General features: G+C 42.9%; 1 protein-coding gene across 2 annotated transcripts in view; it reads left to right on the top strand.

Annotated features, from left to right (window-relative positions):
* INPP1 (inositol polyphosphate-1-phosphatase) overlaps positions 1–23,667 on the top strand; it is a 472,347-nt gene that overhangs the window by 368,401 nt on the left and 80,279 nt on the right. The gene's annotated exons all lie outside the window — the stretch shown is intronic.

Genomic DNA, 23,667 nt, shown 5'->3' with positions numbered 1-23,667 from the left:
GATTTACCCAGTGGTTTCCCGTTCAGTGTGTAATGGTGATATTGGATCCTTCTTCCCATGTGTATAACATTACATTTATTATTGTTAAACCTCATCTGCCACTTTTCAGCCCAAGTTTCCAACTTATCCAGATCCATCTGTAGCAGAATACTATCTTCTCTTGTATTAACTGCATTACATAGTTTTGTATCATCTGCAAATATCGATATTTTACTGTGTAAACCTTCTACCAGATCATTAATGAATATGTTGAAGAGAACAGGTCCCAATACCGACCCCTGCGGTACCCCACTGGTCACAGCGACCCAGTTAGAGACTATACCATTTATAACCACCCTCTGCTTTCTATCACTAAGCCAGTTACTAACCCATTTACACACATTTTCCCCCAGACCAAGCATTCTCATTTTGTGTACCAACCTCTTGTGCGGCACGGTATCAAACGCTTTGGAAAAATCGAGATATACCACGTCCAATGACTCACCGTGGTCCAGCCTATAGCTTACCTCTTCATAAAAACTGATTAGATTGGTTTGACAGGAGCGATTTCTCATAAACCCATGCTGATATGGAGTTAAACAGTTATTCTCATTGAGATAATCCAGAATAACATCCCTCAGAAACCCTTCAAATATTTTACCAACAATAGAGGTTAGACTTACTGGCCTATAATTTCCAGGTTCACTGTTAGAGCCCTTTTTGAATATTGGCACCACATTTGCTATGAGCCAGTCCTGCGGAACAGACCCCGTCGCTATAGAGTCCCTAAAAATAAGAAATAATGGTTTATCTATTACATTACTTAGTTCTCTTAGTACTTGTGGGTGTATGCCATCCGGACCCGGAGATGTATCTATTTTAATCTTATTTAGCCGGTTTCGCACCTCTTCTTGGGTTAGATTGGTGACCCTTAATATAGAGTTTTCATTGTTTCTTGGGATTTCACCTAGCATTTCATTTTCCACCGTGAATAGCGTGGAGAAGAAGGTGTTTAATGTTAGCTTTTTCCTCGTCATCTACAACCATTCTTTCCTCACTATTTTTTAAGGGGCCTACATTTTCAGTTTTTATTCTTTTTACTATTGATATAGTTGAAGAACAGTTTGGGATTAGTTTTACTCTCCTTAGCAATGTGCTTCTCTGTTTCCTTTTTGGCAGCTTTAATTAGTTTTTTAGATAAAGTCTTTTTCTCCCTATAGTTTTTTAGAGCTTCAATGGTGCCATCCTGCTTTAGTAGTGCAAATGCTTTATTTTTACTGTTAATTGCCTGTCTTACTTCTTTGTTTAGCCACATTGGGTTTTTCCTATTTCTAGTCCTTTTATTCCCACAAGGTATAAACCGCTTACAGTGCCTATTTAGGATGTTCTTAAACATTTTCCATTTATTATCTGTATTCTTATTTCTGAGGATATTGTCCCAGTCTACCAGATTAAGGGCATCTCTAAGCTGGTCAAACTTTGCCTTCCTAAAGTTCAGTGTTTTTGTGACTCCCTGACAAGTCCCCCTAGTGAAAGACAGGTTTATACTGTACAATATTGTGGTCGCTATTTCCTAGATGCCCGACCACCTGCAGATTTGTTATTATGTCACTTTATTATGTCACTTTAAAACAGGTTTTGCGGACAACCTGATATTAATTCTAACAAATCCTTTTTAATCTATTAAGACACTTCAAAATACACTGAAAATTTTTTGTGAAATCTAATTTTTTTAGATTAATGAAAAAAAAAAATACTTCCATTTTATCTGAATGAATTTGAAATTAAAAGAATTGGTCATATTTTGGCTTAGTGTTGGTCTGAAAATGAAATTGAATATTTGGGCATAACAAGTACTAAAGACTTAAACCAAATAATGACAAAGAAACTAAAACATCTTTCTGAAACAATAAATAGAGATCTTTTGTTCTTTGGAACTAGAGATTTGACGTGGTGGGGTAGAACACTAGTTGTTAAAACATTTATTGTTTCTAAAATTTTATGTGTTGAGGACTCTTCCTCTAAACATTACAACATCCTTTCTTATTAACCTCCAATCAATAATAAATATATTCATATTGAATAAGGAAACTGCTAGAACCTCTACTAAACTTCTGTACAAATGTAAAATCTTTGGAGGTAATAGGCTACCTAATATATCTGCATATTATTTAACGAACCTTATCAGACAGAGTCAGTATTCGCTTTCAATTGACGAGCCTCCAACATGGTTAGACCTAGAATTCACTTTAAATGATAGACCCCCAAAAGGTATTCTATTTCAATTTATACTAAATAAAACTCCCAATAATATTTACAATCATTCTATTTTTTCGGCGATTTTATATGCTTGGGATAAACTTTCGATAAAGAAAAAAGGAGTAAATAAGAAAAATATTTTACTAAACATTCCAATTGAACTGACAATGTCAATTCAAAATGTTACATTAATCCCTTTATGGAGAGCAAAAGGTATTAAAAAATTAGCGATATTTATGATGGAAAAATCTGATAGTTTCAGTAACTTAAAAATTAAATTCAATATTCCTTCATCAGCATTTCCATATTATTTAAATCTAAAACAAGAAATTCAAAAATTCATACAAACAAAAACATTATTTTCTGAAGCAACCATTAATTTATTAAGCAATCCTAATCATAATATATTTTGGGGTAATAAGAGCATCTACAGATGGTTTAATAACGATACAAATTTTATTAAAACTCCCTATATAAAAAAATGGTAAGAAGAATTGGGCATTTTAGCTCTTCATGAACAATGGGAGAATGCTATCTCTTTTACATACTCGTCTAATATATGTATGGCATTGCAGGAGTCTTACTTTAAGATCCTCAGTAGATGGTACTACTCTCCTGCTCATTTATCACATATGATTCCTGATAGTTCACCCATTTGTTGGAAAAATTGTGGAGGTCTTTGCAACTAAATTCGTATGTTCTGGAAGTGTCCCAAAGCAAGACCTTTCTGGACACAAGCCATAAATTTGATCAATAAAATTTAAAAAAATAAAATAAGGATTACTCCACAGATGGCTCTATCACTGGAAAAGGAGTGTGTAGACCCAAAGGCGTGACCCATTATAATTCATATTTTTTTAGTTATTAACCAAACTATTGCCTTCCATTGGAAAAATCCTGTACTTCCAGCCTTCTCTGAAATAATTGAAAAAATTAATCTGCACATAACGAACGAAGAAAAATTTGCATTTATTAATAATCATTACGACAAATACGCAAAGAAATGGGCTAGATGGGTAGAAATATACCCTGAATTAATGAGTTAAAGAGAGAGAATGTGTTACTGATCCAAAATGCCTGTTGTGACTAAAGAAAATGTTTGTAAAATGCTGTTTAGGACTTAAAGTCCTCTTTGTTGTATTCCCGATTGTCTAAATTTTCCTTTTTTCTTGTTCTGTATTCCTTATGCTTTCCCTCCCTTGTTCCTAAATTCCATATTAAAACATTAATAAAGATTATTTGAAAAAAAAATAGTTTGTTTCTAAAGCACATCATTTTTTTTTAAGTAAATATTTTGTTGGGTCTATCAGTATGTGGTGAATAAAGCAAAGTATTTATATTATTTTTGATTCCCCCTGTTGTATTTTAAATTTAATGATGGAAACTTGTTTTTAAAGTGCTCAAAAGTTTTTTGTCGGTTTATGCTAACTTAGCCCTTATTTTTAATGACTGTTGACACATACTTTTCAGTACAAATGACTTTTCAGAATTAGTTGCCGTTTGTAGGTGCATTAACCATAAATGGTAATGTCCGGCAATTATAGAAATTCTGCATTTTCACCTGTTATACTGCATGCTTTGTCATTTTCAATTGTCTGAGTTAGGCTGGTACCACATTTGCGGTTGTGTCCGCAGCGTTTTGGACACATACATCAGCATACGTCTTGATTTCCTATCGTTTATATTGTTGACACAGGTGCATACGTTCGCTTGCATATGCGTATTTTCGTTGTGTGCGGCTGGACGAGGCTAACGCACCATGTTAGGACTTTTGTCACGGCAAATTTCCGCTGCCATACGCATGCGGACGCTTGCGGAAGGAGTGAGTCAAATAAACGCATTACAGTCTATGGAAACGCATGCTTACGCAAGGACTTGCGTTCGCTTGCTTTTGCGTACGCATGCATTCTTATGAGTAAATATGTCTAGGAACTTGTTTTAAGCTACTGCCAAACAAAGCTTATAAAAGAAGGTGTGGGCAGTAGATGTCCATTACTCTCAAGACTCTGGAAGCGATACAAGCATTGCAGCATATTTTTGGGAAGACTCAGACTATCAAAATGTAAGTATACAAGCTATATGTCTGCCTGTCTGCTTTTCTCCCTGCAATCTGTAGTCATTTCTGTCTTTCTTGCAGCATTCCTCATCATGTCCTCCACTGAAGATCAGAGGTCACAGAGTGGACAGGAGACTGAAGTGAGTGCATTTGTTACCGATTGGTAAGTATTCACTGTCACTATTACACATGTGGCAAAATATTTATTTTTCTTTTTACAGAGCCCTTCCAATCCAGGTGAGCAGGAGCAGCAGACTCAGGCCCGAGTTCCGGTGGCAAGACGGCGTGTAAGTATTCTTGACTGTTTTTATTTATTCTTGACTGTTTTTGGGACTCTTGACTGTTATTTTTAAATCTTTTTGACTGTTTCTGTTTTAAGTGTTTTATCTTTCCATCATTAATGTCTTCATTTCATTTCTAGGTTCCACAACAGGAGGAGGATTTTATAGACAACGACCTCCTCATCACCTTGGTGCCGGAGTGAGTTGCGTTGTGGGACACTTGGGAACAGCAGCACTCGGACGCTGTGGTGATTCGGCGGCTGTGGAATGAGGTGGCCTAAGCGCTGATGGATGACTGGGACAACGCCACGTCATGAGTCAGAAAGGCTTTTCGTAAGTATTGCTGTGTGGTCTGATGCAGCAGTGAACCTGAATGCCGAAATTACACAACAGTGTGTGATGCGATAAACTCCTGCAAGGTTCTCGCATTACACGGTTATGTGATCCCGACCTAAAGTGCATTGTTTAACAATTTTTTTTATTTTTCAAAACCCGTTGGCGTTCGATGAATGATCGCTTCCACGAGGGCCTGAGACAGGAGATTGAAGTTCGCAGTGTTGCTGCAGCAAGAATAGGGAAATACAAGTACCACCTATTGCTGGCTTTCCTGAGGCCTGTCCTTGCTCAGAGAATGTAAGTATTTTTGTGTTGTGTTCCATTTTGTTGTATTCACTAATCTGAATTTTTCTATTCCACAGGAGTTAGCGCTTATACAGTTGTTTTTTTTGTGTAGTAATGTTTTACTTTTCCTTCCACAGAACCTGTAGCAGCACCCTCGAACCTGGATCGTCCTCTGGAGCCGTCCCTCATTGAACTGCCACGGACCAGTCCCAGCCATCCACCAGCGAAGCAGCAAGTGGGCTGGCATCACAGGCTGGAGAACAGGCAGCTGGTCCTTCAGGTGTTCCCATGTCTGTCATCTGCCTCTTTTTGGGGGGGTGCTGTTCCTACCAGCGGCAGAAGGCCTCGGACAGATCACTCACGCCCGAGTTTATTCACTTGAGCTCGGTCTTCCAGAATGGCTTGAAGGCGCTGGAAGATAGACTGGAAAGTGGTCTGACACATATTAACACACTTTTTTCCAGGATGTCAACCAACGCCTTAACCGTCTGGAAACCGACCTCCAGAGACCAGCACACCATTTTTTTAATAAGCTAGCGCAGGGCATGTCGGAACACCTTACGCCTGAACTCCAGCTCAACGTAATGCAGGCCTTGAATGCTGCTTATGTTCAGGCTATGCAGCAGACTTGGTACTTCCACCAGCCACAGGTGGTATTTCCACTTGTGCCACCAATTACACACTTAACATCAGTACCAAGTTCTGCTGTATACGACTGTACGGCTACCACCATGCCTTGTCCTGCCCCACACCACTACACCACCACCACCATGCCGGGTGGTGCTGAAATCCACTCCACCACCATGCTGCGTCCTGCTCCTGCACGGCTGACAACCGCCACCAGCAGTAGGCCACCTACAGATCCTGCACGGCTGCCCACCACCACTAGGGCGCCTGAAGAACCTGCACGGCTGTCCACCGCCACCACCACTAGGCCGCCTGAAGAACCTGCACGGCTGTCCACCGCCACCACCACTAGGCCACCGGAAGAACATGCACGGCTGTCCACAGCCACCACCAGGCCGGGTCCAGTTCATACACACCCTGCTGACCCCACCACTCCCACCCTGCCAAGGAGACACAAAAAAAGTAGGATGTCACATAAAACTGGCTAGAAAGACAAAAGGTCTAAAGGCAGCAGAAGTGTCTACATCCACCCTCACCTCCCAATGTGTCTGTGTTGTCCAGTTTTTCTTACCCTTCCGATGTGTCTCTCCCGGCTCATGCTTCCACTCCTAATGTGTCTACTTCCATCCTTGACCTCCCAGACCCCACAATTTTAGTTACCCCTTCCCCTGGAACCCCTTCATCGTCCACTCGTAGCCAAAACTCCCAGCTCCAATCCCCCCCTCCAGGTCCATAACATTTCCCCCTTATCGGTTTGTAAAAGTATTTTTTTTTTGTAAATGTGTTGTTTTCCCCCAATCACTGGTTGATCTTTGTCTCTTTCGTTGATGTCAGCACACACTGTGGTTTTGCCACCTCATAGCTCCATGGCACACAATCTACTGCCCCTCTTCTTTATTTGCTTTACACTGCAGCTTTGCTTCTTGTGTGTGTAATGGGGCTATGAGTGCAAAAACACAAAGAGGACTGAAAATCCTCCAAAAATATATATAGATACAGCAAAAAAGGTCAGGGGTCAACAATGCTCTCCTGCCTAGGCGTGAGAACTAGTGCACTCAGGATGCAGTTTTTTTTTCAGCATCCTAAGTGCATTAGTTCTGACACATGGGCAGGTGACTAAGGCTATGTGCACACGTTGCGGATTAGCCTTAGGAATTTCTGGTGCGGATGCTGCCTCTCCTGGCAGAAAACGCAGCTGTGGATTTGTCGCATTTTTTGTGCAGATACGCAGCGTTTTTTGTGCGTTTTTGCTGCGGATATTTGCAGATTTACTGCATTTTTTACCCCTGCGGATTTCTGTAATGGAATGGGTACAAAAACGCTGCAGATCCACAAAAAAGAAGTGACATGCTACTTCTTTTAATCCGCATCGTTTCCGCACCCGATTTTCCGCAACGTGTGCACAGCTTTTTTTTTTTTCTCATTGATTTAAATTGTACTGTAAATCAATTGCGAATCTGCAGTGTTTCTGCACCGCAAAAAACGCTGCGGATCCGCAGAGAATCCGCAACGTGTGCACATACCTTTAAGATATAAGGTGGATTAGCTCCATCATCTCTTCAGTCTGCATTAATATATAGAAATGCAGACTGAAGAGACGATTGAGCTAATCCAATGTCACCTACCCTAGCACTGACCTCAGAGAATACAGGTGTAGTGTAAAGCATGGGTTAAGTAACCCAATTTGATTATAATCCAATCCCTGTGTCATGCAATCTGCATGATACAGCGAGTGGATTATATAAAAAATGTAGTTGTGAACCGGTGATCACCTTATTAAACTTTTTAAAAAAATTGTGGTAATATAGAAGATTACCCTTCTATACCCTTCATGATTAAGGGAGCTTAGTCTCCAGAAACGCGTTGAGATTCTTACCCATATGGTTCGTGCTGAAGTCTGTATCCTCTATGTTTAAAGTTTGTGAATAAAGAAAACTTTTTTACGGATTTGGTGAAGCTGGACATTCTCTTCTTTTTGAATATAGAAGGCACTTGGAACAGGTGTTTAACTAGAGGTGTTTTATTGTCAGCAAACATTAAAGTACATTTTAATAATTACAGGTACATAATATTACACAACATTACAAGAACACTAAACCATGTCATCTTGCCAGGACAGACGTCCACTCTCAGAAACAAAGTAGGATGCAAATGTATTCCTCATTTCGGCAACTTCAACTGTTTTACTGAGAGGGTGATTATGGTAATCTGGCATTGGGTTACAAACCGGTTCATCAAGTTCAATGTTGGGTCGCTCTTTTGCCATTATATAGTTATACAGAACCACACACGCCTTGACCACCTCATCGACTGTCTCAATTTTCAGATTAATGGCTGTCCCTAAAATGCACCATTTTGAGACAAGGATACCAAAGGTACACTCAACAGTTCTTCGTGCCCTGGTCAGTCTGTAATTAAAAATCCTTTTTGTGTGGTTCAAGTCCCGACTGGAGTATGGTTTCAGGAGGTTTCCACACATCTGAAGGGCTTCATCCCCAATCACAACAAATGGCTTTCGCGGGCCTTCACTGTTGGGAAGAGGTAGTGACAAGGGGAAATTGAAATGATTCCGATACAACTGTTGGCCCATGTCCGAGTTTTTAAATGTCTGGGAGTCATTACCATGGCCAAAAGATCCAATGTCCACGGCGACAAACCTACAGTCCGCAGCTGCAATCACCATGAGCACTATGGAAAAATATTTTTTATAAATGAAGTACTCGGATCGAGTTCCAGACAGTTTGGTAATCCGGATATGTTTCCATCCACTGCTCCCAAACAGTTGGGGAAATTACAAACTTCAAAAAAATTTGTCTTCAGTTTGCTGCCTGATTTCTGTGGTGGGTAGGGGGATAAATTCCGCATGGAGAACATCCCACAAAGCCTGGCAGGTGTCTGTGATAATCCCAGAGAGTGTGGAAATTCCTATCTGGAACTGGAAAAGGAGCTTTAAATAGGCTCTCTCCAGTAGCCAGGAATCTGCAAAAAAGAGAAAGAAAAAAATAAATCAGAACAATAATTATTACTGGGGTTTTGCAAAACAGAAAGTGTCATGGCCTCAGATACTTACCTTCCTTCTCCCATCCCTCGGCGCATTCCCAGCTTGGTCCCTATCCGCTCCTCGTCTGTTATCTCTGGTTCACCACGCATCAGCACTTTGCGCATGCGCGGTCGGGCTTCCTCCACTGCTGGGTTCCCTGGGAGGTCGCGACACGATGGCTCCACCCAAACATGGTGGCGCCCATCGAGTATTTCTTCCCGGCGCCTTCTGAGGTAAAATGCTTGTGCTTCTATGGTGTTACGCTGGATTCCTTGCCAGCGCTCTCTTCAGTTCTCAGGCTGCCTTGTGTCTCTGCTGTGCCCGCCTTGTGTCTCTCCCGTGCCTGCCCTGTGTCTCTGCCGTGCCTTCCCTGTGTCTAGTCTAACCTTCCTTTTTTTTTTCCTCTTTTGCAGCATCCTACCGTTCCATGTCTAGTTCTCGGATTCCCACCATCTCCCATATTTCCAGTTCTTCCTGCGCCTGTTCACTCCGTTCAGTCCTCAGTCTCTTCTTTTGACCCGCCTGTAATTACCCCTTTGGCTCTAGCTGTTGTATCTCTTTCCCCCTTGGGCCTGCCCCTAACATTCCCTGTATAGGAGTGGTTCCATTTGGCCTGCTCGCCCTCGAGGGCTTTAGAGCCACGACCCAGAGGGTCCACTCTCGGGTTCCTATTTAGAATCCGAATAGAAAGAAAGAAAAAGACACATTTTAGCAAAACAAAAAAGGGAAAAATATTAAGTACATTGCAGAACAATAATAATTATGACAGGCGTTAATGTTTAAATATTACGTACCGTAGTGTCACCAGCAGACGTTCCTCAGCAGGAGTCGCTCTACGGAGCTGGGTGTCCTGCATGCTGATGGCTCCTTGTACACGGTTCAGCAATTCCATAAAGCTCGTGTACAGGGCCGTATTTAGAGTTTCTGCTGCCCTAGGCACTTTTAGTGCTGCCTCCCCCATTGTTGAATATGACACTATCGGCAGTGTCTTTGGCAATAATCTCTGATGTGAAAGTAGCCTTTTGCAGCAGATCTGGCAGTTTTTCCGCATCTGCCACATAACAGATCACTTACGGCAACAGTGCATTCAGCCTCATTCATTGCCTATGGGACTTGTGAACATGTGCAGCACTTGCGGTTTTGCAACGATCCAGTAAATGCGGTACTTGCAACAATAGAAAAAAAACGCTTCTAGCAGTGTTTTTTTTGTTTGTTTGCAAAACCGCAAGTGCCACACATGTCTACAAGTAGCCATCACTACCTGTCCCTGCACCTTGCTGGCTCATTGCTAACCATTCCTCCCTGACCTAAAACTACACTACAAAACTTTAGAAAAACAATTTATTAACTGACATATTCCTCTGATAATGAGGGCTCCAGGCTATGACGTAGATTGGGACGGGGCAGTCTCCGGGTCTCCATTCTCTCTCTGTGCACACTCTGTCACTGCCTTACTGCCTATGCTGTGCACAGACATCCCTCCACCGGACCCAGTAATCACCGCTCGCAGTAGTATACCAGCAGAGGTGTACCTAGGTTTTCTGGCACTCGGGGCAAGAATTCATTATGTTTCTTCTCCCAGGACATATGTGATTTGCACACTTAGTCATGTACCCACGAGCTCCTCTCCTTAATGCTCTCAATGTTCAGTGAAAAACCGAGAAGCTGAAGAGAAGCTTGTGGTCACAGGACCATAAGTGTGAAAATCACAGATGAGTGAAGTGTCCATGTGATGACTACTGGAACCTGCAGAGCTGAATCCTGACATTGCAGGCTTCTGAATTGTCACATCTAATGCACTGCACACTTTTTGTTTTTTTCCTGGGAGGTGCACAGTCATGTCGGCACAAGCATGCAATTTGTATACTTCTGACCACATTCTGACTAGATGTGCCCGACCTCACTCAGTTCATTTTCATTGAGTGAGGCCACACATGTCTAGTCAGTACATGACCACATGTACATAAATTGCTGGCACGAGAGAATCCTGACAGCGTGCAGTGCGCACTGTGTGAATACAGAAGTCTGCAGTCACAAAGAATGACTGCAGACTCCTCACAAACCTGCACATTCCCTTTAATGCTCCTAACATAAATAAAAACATGAGCTAGTTAGTATCACAAATAACATGTATATCTAGGTATCTTATAGATGACGTCGTCTCTGGAATCGTTCTCCTTTTTTTCTTCATCTTGTCCAGACGCCATGTTGAGTTTTGTCATCCAAAGCCGTCTCTGCAGTCTTCCATCTTTTCCGCTCTTTTGCAAAAAATCTCCACATGATGCCCTTAAAGATAGAAGTGTCATTAAAATGCTCCTGAATAAAAAATTTCCCCTCACTATATTGTCTGCACAAAATATGACCCCTACACTGTCCCTCTTATGGTACATACTCTTCACACTGACCTCTCCTTTCCATACCGGTGCCCTCTTCACACTGTTCTCTCACATGGTGTCCCCTTAGGGCCCAGTATTTATACTGTACTCTCTCATCACACTCCCCCTCCTTGGTAAACTGTCCTCTCCTGGCTTTGCCCTTATACTGCCCCCCCATTCTACGAACCCACTACTCAGTTTCTATTCTGTCCCCACTCACTTTTCTCCCCCCATACTGTCTCCTCACACTATTCCCCTCCCTCTGCATACTGTCTCCTCTCACATCCCCTTGTTCACCATACTGTCTCCTCATATATTTACCCCCTCACTTTTATACTGCCTGCTCACCTGACTCCCAATACTGTCTGCGCACATCCCATCACCTCACTCCCCGTACTCTGTCCACATATAATTTTCACATCTCCACTCATACTGTGTCCACATACATTCCCCCCATTCGCTCCCCATACTGTCTGCACCCATCCCCCATACTGTTTCCTCATACATGCCCCCCATTTCCCCATACTGTTTCCTCATATATGCCCCCCATTCCCCTGTACCGTTTCCCCATCTCCCTCTTTGCTCTTCATTTTGTGTCTTCACATCTCCCCCACACATTAAATCCCCCCACCCCCACTACAAATCTCCCCACACACAATAAATCCCCTCATCCCCACTCAAATTGTCCCCCTGTGCACTTATCCTTCGGTGTCTTCTGCTCCACTGGAGCACTTATCACCAGTGTTCGCCTCTACAGCGTGAGTGAGCAAAATCAGCAGCGTGATCGCATGATCTGATCACGCTGCTCACGTCGCTCTGACCCGGAAGTCAGAGCCTCAATTGTACTTACCTCTGTAAGATGCGAGTACAAATTGATCCCTGGGCAGGGGCGGACACTGACAGCTTGAGGCTCCTGTACAAGAAATGTGTCCGGGCCCCCTCCTTTTATGGCGACAAAGCTATATGTATGTATGTGTATATGTGTGTGTGTGTGTGTGTATATATATATATATATATATATATATATATACACACATTATTATTTTTATTCATTTCTATAGCACCATTGATTCCGTGGTGCTTTACATGATAAAGGGTTACATACAAGTTACAGATGTCGCTTACAGTAAACAATCTAACAATGACAGACTGATACAGAAGGGCGTGGACCCTGCCCTTGCGGGCTTACATTCTACAGGATTATGGGGAAGGAGACAGTAGGTTGAGGGTTGCAGGAGCTCTGGTGTTGGTGAGGAGGTAGCTTCGGTATTGGTGAGGAGGCAGCGGGGTCAGTGCAGGCTGTAGGCTTTCCTGAAGAGATGGGTTTTCAGGTTCCGTCTGAAGGATCCGAATGTGGTTGATAGTTGGACGTGTTGGGGCAAAGAATTCCAGAGGATGGGGGATATTCGGGAGAAGTCTTGGAGGCGGTTGGATGAGGAGCAAATAAGTGTGGAGGAGAGGAGGTGGTTTTGGGAGGACTGGAGATCACGTGAGGGAAGATATCGGGAGATTAGTTCAGAGATCTATGGAGGAGACAGGTTGTGGATGGCTTTGTAGGTCAGTATTAGTAATTTGAACTGGATACGCTGAGGGAATGGGAGCCAGTGAAAAGATTTGCAGAAGGGGGAAGCAGAGGAGTAGCGAGGAGAGAGATGAATTAGTCGGGCAGCAGAGTTAAGAATGGACTGGAGAGGTGCAAGGGTGTTAGCAGGGAGGCCGCAGAAAAGGATGTTGCAGTAGTCAAGGCGGGAGATGATGAGGGCGTGCACAAGCATTTTAGTAGATTGACGGTTGAGGAAAGGACGGATTCTGGAGATTTTTTTGAGCTGGAGGCGACATACACACACGTACACACATTATATACATATATATATATATATATATATATATATATATATATATACATACATACACAGCCACACACATGCGTGTGTATTTATTACATACCGTATATACTCAAGTATAAGCTGACCCAAGTATAAGCCGAGGCCCCTAATTTTGCCGCGGAAAATTTTGCCACGGGTTAGCTTATTGACTCGAGTATAAGCCAGGTATGTATTGTCCCCCTAATTCCTATCCCGGTATATGTGGTTACCCAATCCTGTCCTGGTATGTGTGGCTTCCCCTGTTGTATGCATGGCTCAGCTCCACTGGTCCCATCTTGTATGCATGGCTCCGCTCCCCCATCTTGTATGCATGGCTCGCCTGCCCCCTCCAATCTTGTATTCATGGCTCGGCTCCCCCCTCCCATCTTGTATGCATAGCTCGGCCCCACCTCCCATCTTGTATGCATGGCTCAGCTCCCCCATCTTGTATGCATGGCTCAGCTCCCCCCCATCTTTTGTATGCATGGTTTGCCCCCCTCCCATCTTGTATGCATAGCTTAGCTCCCCCCATCTTGTATGCATGGCTCAGCTTCCCCCATCTTGTATGTATGGCTCAGCTGCCCCCTTCCATCTTGTATGCATAGCTCCCCCATCCTCCTTTGTCCTCCTTCTCCTCCCCATCCTCCTTCTCCCCTGTTCTCCTTCTCCTCCCCTGTTCTCCTTCTCCTCCCCTGTTCTCCTTCTCCTCCCCGTCCTCATTCTCCTTCCCTGTCCTCCTTATACGTATCTAGTAAAGCAGTAAAGACAGTGTTTTTAGCATTGCTGTTTCCTCAGATTGTTAGCTCTTGTGACCAGGGTCCCTGCTACTCGGTTGTTGTCTTAACGTATTACTTTCTAATATATGGCGTTTTTTGTACATGTCTTTTCTGAATTAGTGCTGTGATGTGTTAGCGCTGTATAAGAATATAATTTGTAAAAATAAAGGCATGCAAACACTCTGTGAACACACACACTGTATATATATACACACACACACACACACACACTACACAAACTGTACACACTGTACGCTGCGAAAGCACATACACAACACAACCCATTGAATTCAATTGGATTTCGCAATGCTGTGCTAATGCTGCGTATTTTTCCGTGGCGGAATCGCATCACAGAAAAATACGCATCATGCTCATTCTTTGTGCGGAACTGCGGTGATTCCGCACACATAGAAATGCATTGATACGCTTACTTTCCGCATGTGTTAGCAAACACAGAGATAGAAACATGCATAAATGCAGGGATCAACAAATATAACAATTTTTTTTGCTTAGGACAGCATTTGACTTTTGAGGGGGATCTCTTGGGGATCTATTTCCATGTGGATTATTTATCTTCTTGGGTAATTTTTTCTATGTTTGGTTTTTAAATGTTTTTAAATATATAGTGTGTGGTCTAACGACTTGTAATTAATAAAATTTGTTATATTTGTTGATCACTGCGTTTATGCATGTTTCTTTCTCTGTGTTTGCTAAAATTTGTATCCTGCATGCAGCAGGTAGAGCGCATAGATTGCCATAGATGGTGCCCTCTATCTAGTAGTCTTTTACATACTTTCCGCATGTGGCTATGCCCACCATGCACAAAGTAAGCTGATCATGTGCGGATGGTACCCTGGTGTGGAGGAGAGGAGACTATCCTCCAGGCACTGGGAATAAAAAATAGTTATAATACTCTCCTACCGGCGACCCCCGGATCCAGCCCAGGCCTTAGCGATGCTCCTGTTCCCAGTGATGCCTTTGCCAATGACCTGTGATGACGTAGCGGTCTCGCATGATGCTACATCATCAAAGGTCATTGTCGCGAGGTATCACTGGGAACGGGAGCATCGCGAGGATTTTTATTTTTTTTTATTATGTTTAACCCCTTTACCCCCAAGGGTGGTTTGCACGTTTATGACCGGGCCAATTTTTACAATTCTGACCACTGTCCCTTTATGAGGTTATAACTCTGGAATGCTTCAATGGATCCCAGTGATTCTGACATTTTCTCGTGACATATTGTACTTCACGATGGTGGTAATATTTCTTTGATATTACCTGCGTTTATTTCTGAAAAAAACGGAAATTTGGCGAAAATTTTGAAAATTTCGCAATTTTCCAACTTTTTATGCAATTAAATCACAGAGATATGTCACACAAAATACTTAATAAGTAACATTTCCCACATGTCTACTTTACATCAGCACAATTTTGGAACCAATTTTTTTTTTGTTAGGGAGTTATAAGGGTTAAAAGTTGACCAGCAATTTCTCATTTTTACAACACCATTTTTTTTAGGGACCACATCTCATTTGAAGTCATTTTGAGGGGTCTATATGATAGAAAATACCAAAGTTTGACACCATTCTAAAAACTGCACCCCTCAAGGTGCTCAAAACCATATTCAAGAAGTTTATTAACCCTTCTGGTGCTTCACAGGAATTTTTGGAATGTTTAAATAAAAATGAACATTTAACTTTTTTTCACAAAAAATTTATTTCAGCTCCAATTTGTTTTATTTTACCAAGGGTAACAGGAGAAATTGGACCCCAAAAGTTGTTGTACAATTTGTCCTGAGTACACTTATACCCCATATGTGGGGGTAAACCACTGTTTGGGCGCATGGGAGAGTTCGGAAGGGAAGGAGCGCCGTTTGACTTTTCAATGCAAAATTGACAGGAATTAAGATGGGATGCCATGTTGCGTTTGGAGAGCCACTGATGTGCCTAAACATTGAAACCCCCCACAAGTGACACCGTTTTGGAAAGTAGACCCCCTAAAGAACTTATCTAGATGTGTGGCGAGCGCTTTGACCCACCAAGGGCTTCACATTAGTTTATGATGCAGAGCCATAAAAATAAAACAAATTTTTTTTTCCCACAAAAATTATTTTTTAGCCCCCAGTTTTGTATTTTCCTGAGGGTAACAGGAGTAATTGGACCCCAAAATTTGTTGTACAATTTGTCCTGAGTGCGCTGATGCCCCATATGTGGGGGGGACCACTGTTTGGGCGCATGGGAGGGCTCTGAAGGGAAGGAGCGCCATTTGGAATGCAGACTTAGATGGAATTGTCTGCAGGTGTCACATTGCGTTTGCAGAGCCCCTAATGTACCTAAACAGTAGAAACCCCCCACAAGTGACACAATTTTGGAAAGTAGACCCCCTAAGGAACTCATCTAGATGTGTTGTGAGAGCTTTGAACGCCCAAGTGTTTCACTACAGTTTATAATGCAGAGCCGTGAAAATAAAAAATCTTTTTTTTTCCCACAAAAATTATTTTTTAGCCCCCAGTTTTGTATTTTTCCATGGGTAACAGGAGAAATTGGACTCCAAAAGTTGTTGTCCTATTTGTCCTGAGTACGCTGATACCCCATATGTTGGGGTAAACCCCTGTTTGGGCACACGGGAGAGCTCGGAAGGGAAGGAGCACTGTTTTACTTTTTCAACGCAGAATTGTCTGGAATTGAGATCGGACGCCATGTCGCGTTTGGAGAGCCCCTGATGTACCTAAACAGTGGAAACCCCCCAAATTATAACTTAAACCCTAATCCAAACACACCCCTAACCCTAATCCCAACAGTAACACTAACCACACCTCTAACCCTGACACACCACTAACCCTAATCCCAACTTTATTCCCAACCGTAAATGTAATCTAAACCCTAACCGTAACTTTAGCCCCAACCCTAACCCTAACTTTAGCCCCAACTTTAACTGTAGATTTAGCCCTAACCCTAGCCCTAACCCTAGCCCTAACCCTAACCTTAGCTCTAATGGGAAAATGGAAATAAATACATTTTTTTAAAATTTTTCCCTAACTAAGGGGGTGATGAAGGGGGGTTTGATTTACTTTTATAGCGGGTTTTTTAGCTGATTTTTATGATTGGCAGCCGTCACACACTGAAAGACGCTTTTTATTGCAAAAAATATTTTTTGCGTTACCACATTTTGAGAGCTATAATTTTTCCATATTTTGGTCCACAGAGTCATGTGAGGTCTTGTTTTTTGCGGGACAAGTTGACGTTTTTATTGGTAACATTTTCGGGCATGTGACATTTTTTGATCGCTTTTTACTCTGATTTTTGTGAGGCAGAATGACCAAAAACCAGCTATTAATGAATTTCTTTTGGGGGAGGCGTTTATACCGTTCCGTGTTTGGTAAAATTGATAAAGCAACAAGGTCAGTACGATTACAGCGATACCTCATTTATATCATTTTTTTGTGTTTTGGCGCTTTTATACGATAAAAACTATTTTATAGAAAAAATAATTATTTTTGCATCGCTTTATTCTCAGGACTATAACTTTTTTATTTTTTTGCTGACGATGCTGTATGGTGGCTCGTTTTTTGCGGGACAAGATGACGTTTTCAGCGGTACCATGGTTATTTATATCCGTCTTTTTGATCGCGTGTTATTCCAATTTTTGTTCGGCGGTATGATAATAAAGCGTTGGTTTTTGCCTCGTTTTTTTTTTACGGTGTTTACTGAAGGAGTTAACTAGTGGGCCAGTTTTATAGGTCGGGTCATTATGGACGCGGCGATACTAAATATGTGTACTTTTATTGTTTGTTTGTTTTTTTATTTAGATAAAGAAATGTATTTATGGGAATATTTTTTTTTTTTTTTCATTATTTAGGATTTTTTTTTTTTACACATTTGGAAATTTTTTTTTAACTTTGTCCCAGGGGGGGACATCACAGATCGTTGATCTGACAGTTTGCACAGCACTCTGTCAGATCATCGATCATTCTGAAAGCACTGCAGGCTTACCAAGCGCCTGCTCTGAGCAGGCACTTGGTAAGCCACCTCCCTCCCTGCAGGACCCGGATGCCGTGGCCATTTTGGATCCAGGCCTGCTACAGGGAGGGAGGTAAGGAGACCCTCGCAGCAATGCGATCACATCGCGTTGCTGCGGGGGTCTCAGGGAAGCCCGCAGGGAGCCCCCTCCCTGCGTGATGCTTCCCTGTACCGCCGGCACATCGCGATCATGTTTGATCGCGGTGTGCCGGGGGTTAATGTGCCGGGGGCGGTCCGTGACCGCTCCTGGCACATAGTGCCGAATGTCAGCTGCGATAGTCAGCTGACACCCGGCCGCGATGGGTCGCGCTCAAGGGGGGATTGCGTATGACGTACTATGCCGTCGGTGGTCATATGCGCCCACCCCACCTCGACGGGATAGTACGTCATATGTCAGAAAGGGGTTAACAGTCTATCTTTTTATGTTTGTTGCTGCATAGGCAGCATCAATAGTAAAAGTTGGTCTCACTCTTCAAACACTATGATTGTGTGACCAACCTGTCAGTCAGTTTTCCAAGCGATACTACAGATGTGGAATTACCGCAGAAATCTCCGCGGCAATTCCGAATGTGTGCACATAGCCAAATGCTTGCAGTCTGGGGGCACTTAAAGGGAACCTGTCACCCCCACTGGCGTTCTTAACTTAAAGATCCTCCTTGTTCAGCACTATTGCTGCATTATGTCAAGGTGGCTCTTTTATTTGGGGTCCCTTCCAACGCTGCAATATTCATTTTTATAATTTGCCCGCCATACCTGTAGTCTGTCTGGGAGGCATGTCTTTTCCCCCCAGACACAAACGCCTCCCAGCCATCACTCGGCCCCTCCGTGCGCTGGGTGTCGCCTTCTGTGCCTTCATTAACATCCCCGGCGCCTGCGCTGTAAGTTCCTTTATCAGGCATGTGCAGTTTGTGCTGCCCTTCGACTCCCATCACATGATGGGAACTTACAGCTCAGGTGCTGTGGACGTTAATAAAGGCACAGGAGGCGACACTTGGCACACGAGGGGCCGAGTGATGGCTGGGAGGCGTTTGTGTCCAGGGGGAAAAGACATGCCTCCCAGATAGACTACAGGTATAGCGGGCAAATTGTAAAAACGAATATTGCAGCGTTGGAAGGGACCCCAAATAAAAGAGCCACCTTGACACAATGCAGCATTAGTGCTGCCCAAGGTGGCTCTTTAAGTTAAGAACGCGGTCGGTGACAGGTTCCCTTTAAGGGTTATCAAGAGGAAGCCCTTTTTTTTTCTTTATCCATCCACCCTGTCCTGTGCATCCTTGTCCATCTCTCTAGCACTCACATGCATTTACTCCACATCTACCCCTCTTCTGACTGCTCCTCCCACATGAGTCACAGTCACACTTCAGTAATCTGTCCTGAACCTGATAAGCTCCAGGCACCAGCCAAAAAAAACTCACTCAGTGCAGAGCCTACTCCTTTCATTCACAGCAGGGAACCGGCTCTTTGTATGGGCTCATTCAGGAACAACACATCACTACTTCTCCCCTGTCCTACTTCTCCTTCATCCCCCAACTCTCCCCCCCCCCCCCCCACCCCGGCCTCCTTCATCCTCCCCTGTCCTCCTTCATCCTCCCCCGGGCTGTCATACTTGCCCTCCTCACGGCACGCTGAACGGGCTCCCTGCATCTCAGTCCTGACTCCCAGCGCTGCAGCTTCTTCCTGTGTGAGCGGTCACACAGTACCGCTTATTAACCCCTTCATGACCCAGCCTATTTTGACCTTAATGACCTGGCCGTTTTTTGCAATTCTGACCAGTGTCTCTTTATGAGGTAATAACTCAGGAACGCTTCAATGGATCCTAGCGGTTCAAAGACTGTTTTTTTCATGACATATTGGGCTTCATGTTAGTGGTAAATTTAGATTGATAATTTTTGCGTTTATTTGTGAAAAAAATGGAAATTTGGCGAAAATTTTGAAAATTTCACAATTTTCAATTTTTGAATTTTTATTCTGTTAAACGAGAGAGTTATGTGACACAAAATAATTAATAAATAACATTACCCACATGTCTACTTTACATCAGCACAATTTTGGAAACAAAAATTTTTTTTGCTGGGAAGTTATAAGGGTTCTAATTTGACCAGCGATTTCTCATTTTTACAATGAAATTTACAAAACCATTTTTTTAGGGACCACCTCACATTTGAAGTCAGTTTGAGGGGTCTATATGGCTGAAAATACCCATAAGTGACACCATTCTAAAAACTGCACCCCTTAAGGTGCTCAAAACCACTTTGAAGAAGTTTATCAACCCTTCAGGTGCTTCACAGCAGCAGTAGCAGCATGGAAGGAAAAAATGAACATTTAACTTTTTAGTCACAAAAATGATTTTTTTTACCAACAATTTTTTTTATTTTCCAAAGAGTAAAAGGAGAAATTAGACCCTAAAAGTTATTGTAAAATTTGTCCTGAGTACGCCGATACCCCATATGTGGAGCTGAACCACTGGGCGCACGACAGGGCTCGGAAGGGAAGGAGCGCTATTTGACTTTTTCAATGAAAAATTGGCTCCAATCTTAAGCGGACACCATGTCGCGTTTGGAGAGCCCCTGTGTGCCTAAGCATTGGAGCTCCCCCACAAGTGACCCCATTTTGGAAACTAGACCCCCCAAGGAGCTTATATAGATGCCTAGTGAGCACTTTGAACCCCCAGGTGCTTCACAAATTGATCCATAAAAATTAAAAAGTACTTTTTTTTCTCAAAAAATTTTTTTGGCCTCAATTTGTTCATTTCCACATGAGCAACAGGATAAAATGAATCCTAAAATGTATTGGGCAATTTCTCCTGAGTACACTGATACCTCACATGTGATGGTAAACCAATGTTTGGGCACACGGCAGGGCTTGGAAGGGAAGGAGCGCCATTTGACTTTTTGCATGAAAAATTAGCTCCAATCGTTAGCGGACACCATGTCGCGTTTCGAGAGCCCCTGTGTGCCTAAACAGTGGAAACCCTTCAATTCTAACTCCAACACTAACCCCAACACACCCCTAACCCTAATCCCAACTCTAGCCATAACCCTAATCACAACCCTAACCCCAACAGACCCCTAACCATACCCTAACCCCAACACACCCCTAATCCTAATCCCAACCCTAATCCTAACCCTAATCCCAACCCTAACCCCAATACACCCCTAACCATATCCCTAACCACAAGCCTAATCTTAATGTGTGTATCAGCAGGGTGAATAATCCAAAAAGTAACACTTGAACAATAGTAGCAATTGGATACAATAAAACTTGACTTTTATTTACTAATGTTAAAAAATACTAAATAAATGCGACATATGCACAAAAACAAAAAATATGTACACGGAGGAAAGGGACCAAAGTGAGGAAGTGCCCTATACCCTAACACAGAAGGGAAGACAAACACAGACACAAATATAAAATGACAGTACTGATTTTAAGTTGGACTGGTGATGTACCAGCAACCAAGGTGATGCAGAGAAACTACACTACTAAAGTGCAGTAGGGAAGCACTATTCCTCCTAATCCCTATGGAGAGAATGCAAATTTTAAATCAAAAGAATAATGCATCACGAGACCATCTACCATAAGGGATAACAAGATATGGACTGATATCTACTTATTCCATCTATGCAAGCTAATGTCAAGACATGCATATATCAGAACCACTCGGAGGATACTTGATTGGAATCAAGTTACAGCCCGCAGTGTTATATCAGGAGGCTTTTATATAAAAAATGTGAGGACAGCATTAGTCACTGATGCGAGTCCATAGCCTGTAGTGTTACACCTGGGGACTGAACCGCTATATTGTGCTTGTGTGCGTCCCAATTATCAACCATACCACACAGTACTGTCAATTAGTAGCAGCATAGCAAAGGGGCTTCGAAGCCAACATTATGACAAATGCACAGTAGTCCGCATTCTTGTAAATATGGAACCATCTTGCCCCCTATAATGTTAATGGGCGTTCCCTTACAGTAGAACTACAAATGCTCAAAATAGCTTAAATATGTGTACGTCATTAACATTGGTCCAAACAAGCAACCAATATGTACACTAAGTATTCCCAAATAATGGGTAGATCTCACCAAAGATATTGGAGAAATTCCTGACTGTCTGGAGTTCTCCCGTAATGGTGAAGCAAAACTAGAAGCCCCGGCTATGGACAGCGTCTCCCGACGCGTTTCTTCCTTACGGAGTCATCAGGGGAGTTAAAAGACCTGTACTTGCCGCTATCGTCGGTCTCCCCCCTTCTGTTCCGCTTTATGCCTTCAGATTTCTGGCGCGTCTGAGAGGCTCCGCCCCCAGCGTGTGACGCGTGCCTGGTTCAAAGGAGTACTTCTGGTATGCTCGGAACATTTATCTACATAGAAGAACGCAAGTATCACAGGGAGGTGGAACGCAAGCGCTCCCCTCCACCAGGTACTGGCGCTTATGAGGGTCATTTTCTTAACCCTTTCCATACCGAAAAGACTGGGTATGAATAGTGCGCTGCTGAACGGATCAGCGCGCACTGCAAACCAATGTAGAGACACATGCAAAGACAGAGAAGTCTGAATATGAATAACAGACATTTATGCATGGACCCAACACTCGAATAAAAGACGAATACAATTCATGTTCGCTTCGTCCTTTATCTATCACCTAAGGCATGATACAGGTTTAACCCAACCACCATATTCCAGACACAAAAGAAAGTCCTCATTGGCGTGAGTGTGCTGTTACAATTATAAAAAAGACATATGGAGTGGTGGCTCAGAATTTTAGAGAGAAGATGTTTTTATATGTAAAAGGGGGCCATACTGATTGGTACCTAGGATATAAAAAGCAATCCCATGCTCAATCCTAACATGTATGGGACACCACTAGATGAATCAAAAAGTGAAAGGTGAATAGAGAATTGTAGCCTATAAGACCCTAAAACAAAATTTCCCTAAAACTAACTGCTCCCTGCCTAACAGCGGAGGTTGGCACCCTAGGAGACCCTGCGCAGATGGCGCCCCCACTCAACGACGGCTGTCCCAAACTGTTAAACCCTACAAAAACCCTACTCAAAAAGAGGAAGAAAGGAAAGTAGGAACAAAAATGAAGATAAAACAAAAATTGTGTAGACAAAAGGGAAAATGAAAATACACAATGGGGATATATAGTATGATATCCCTAAAGCTGGGTCCTGCCTGCCGTGGGGGTTGGCACCCTAAGTTCCTGCGCAAATGGCGCCCCCACTCCACGATGGCTGACCCTGGATCTTAGTGCTTGTACAATATCAAACAGGTGCCATGGGAATGGGAGATGTAGGGGTAACTGATATAAAAGGGGCTTATCCAAAGAAAAAGAAAAAAACAAAAGTAAAGATGAAAAATCATAAGGCTACAAAAAGCAGTTATACGGCTGTATCTCATTCATACCCAAAGGTTGAACCGTTCTGAGAGTGAATATCCATCTACTCTCCTTTTGGAGAATGAGTTTGTCCCAATCACCCCCTCTTGTTGGCGGTAGAATTTTGTCTATCCCGACAAAGGAAATTTTCTGGGGGTTACCCTGGTGGACCCGGTTCATGTGGGTTGCCACAGGGGTTTCTCTTTTGTTGGCAATGTCACGGAGATGCTCACCAACTCTCCTACGGAACTCTCTTTTGGTTTTGCCAACATACTCCAAACCGCATTCACAGGTAGCTTTGTATACCACTCCTTTCGAGCGACAATTAATAAAATGCTGGATGGAGTAAGTGGTGCCTGTGACATTGCCACGGAAGACTTTTGTGTTCGTGATAGA

Source organism: Ranitomeya imitator, chromosome 7 (assembly GCF_032444005.1).
Source record: "Ranitomeya imitator isolate aRanImi1 chromosome 7, aRanImi1.pri, whole genome shotgun sequence".
Lineage (NCBI taxonomy): Eukaryota > Metazoa > Chordata > Amphibia > Anura > Dendrobatidae > Ranitomeya > Ranitomeya imitator.
Note: the sequence above shows the minus strand (reverse complement) of the source record. Positions and strands in the feature narration are given on the sequence as shown.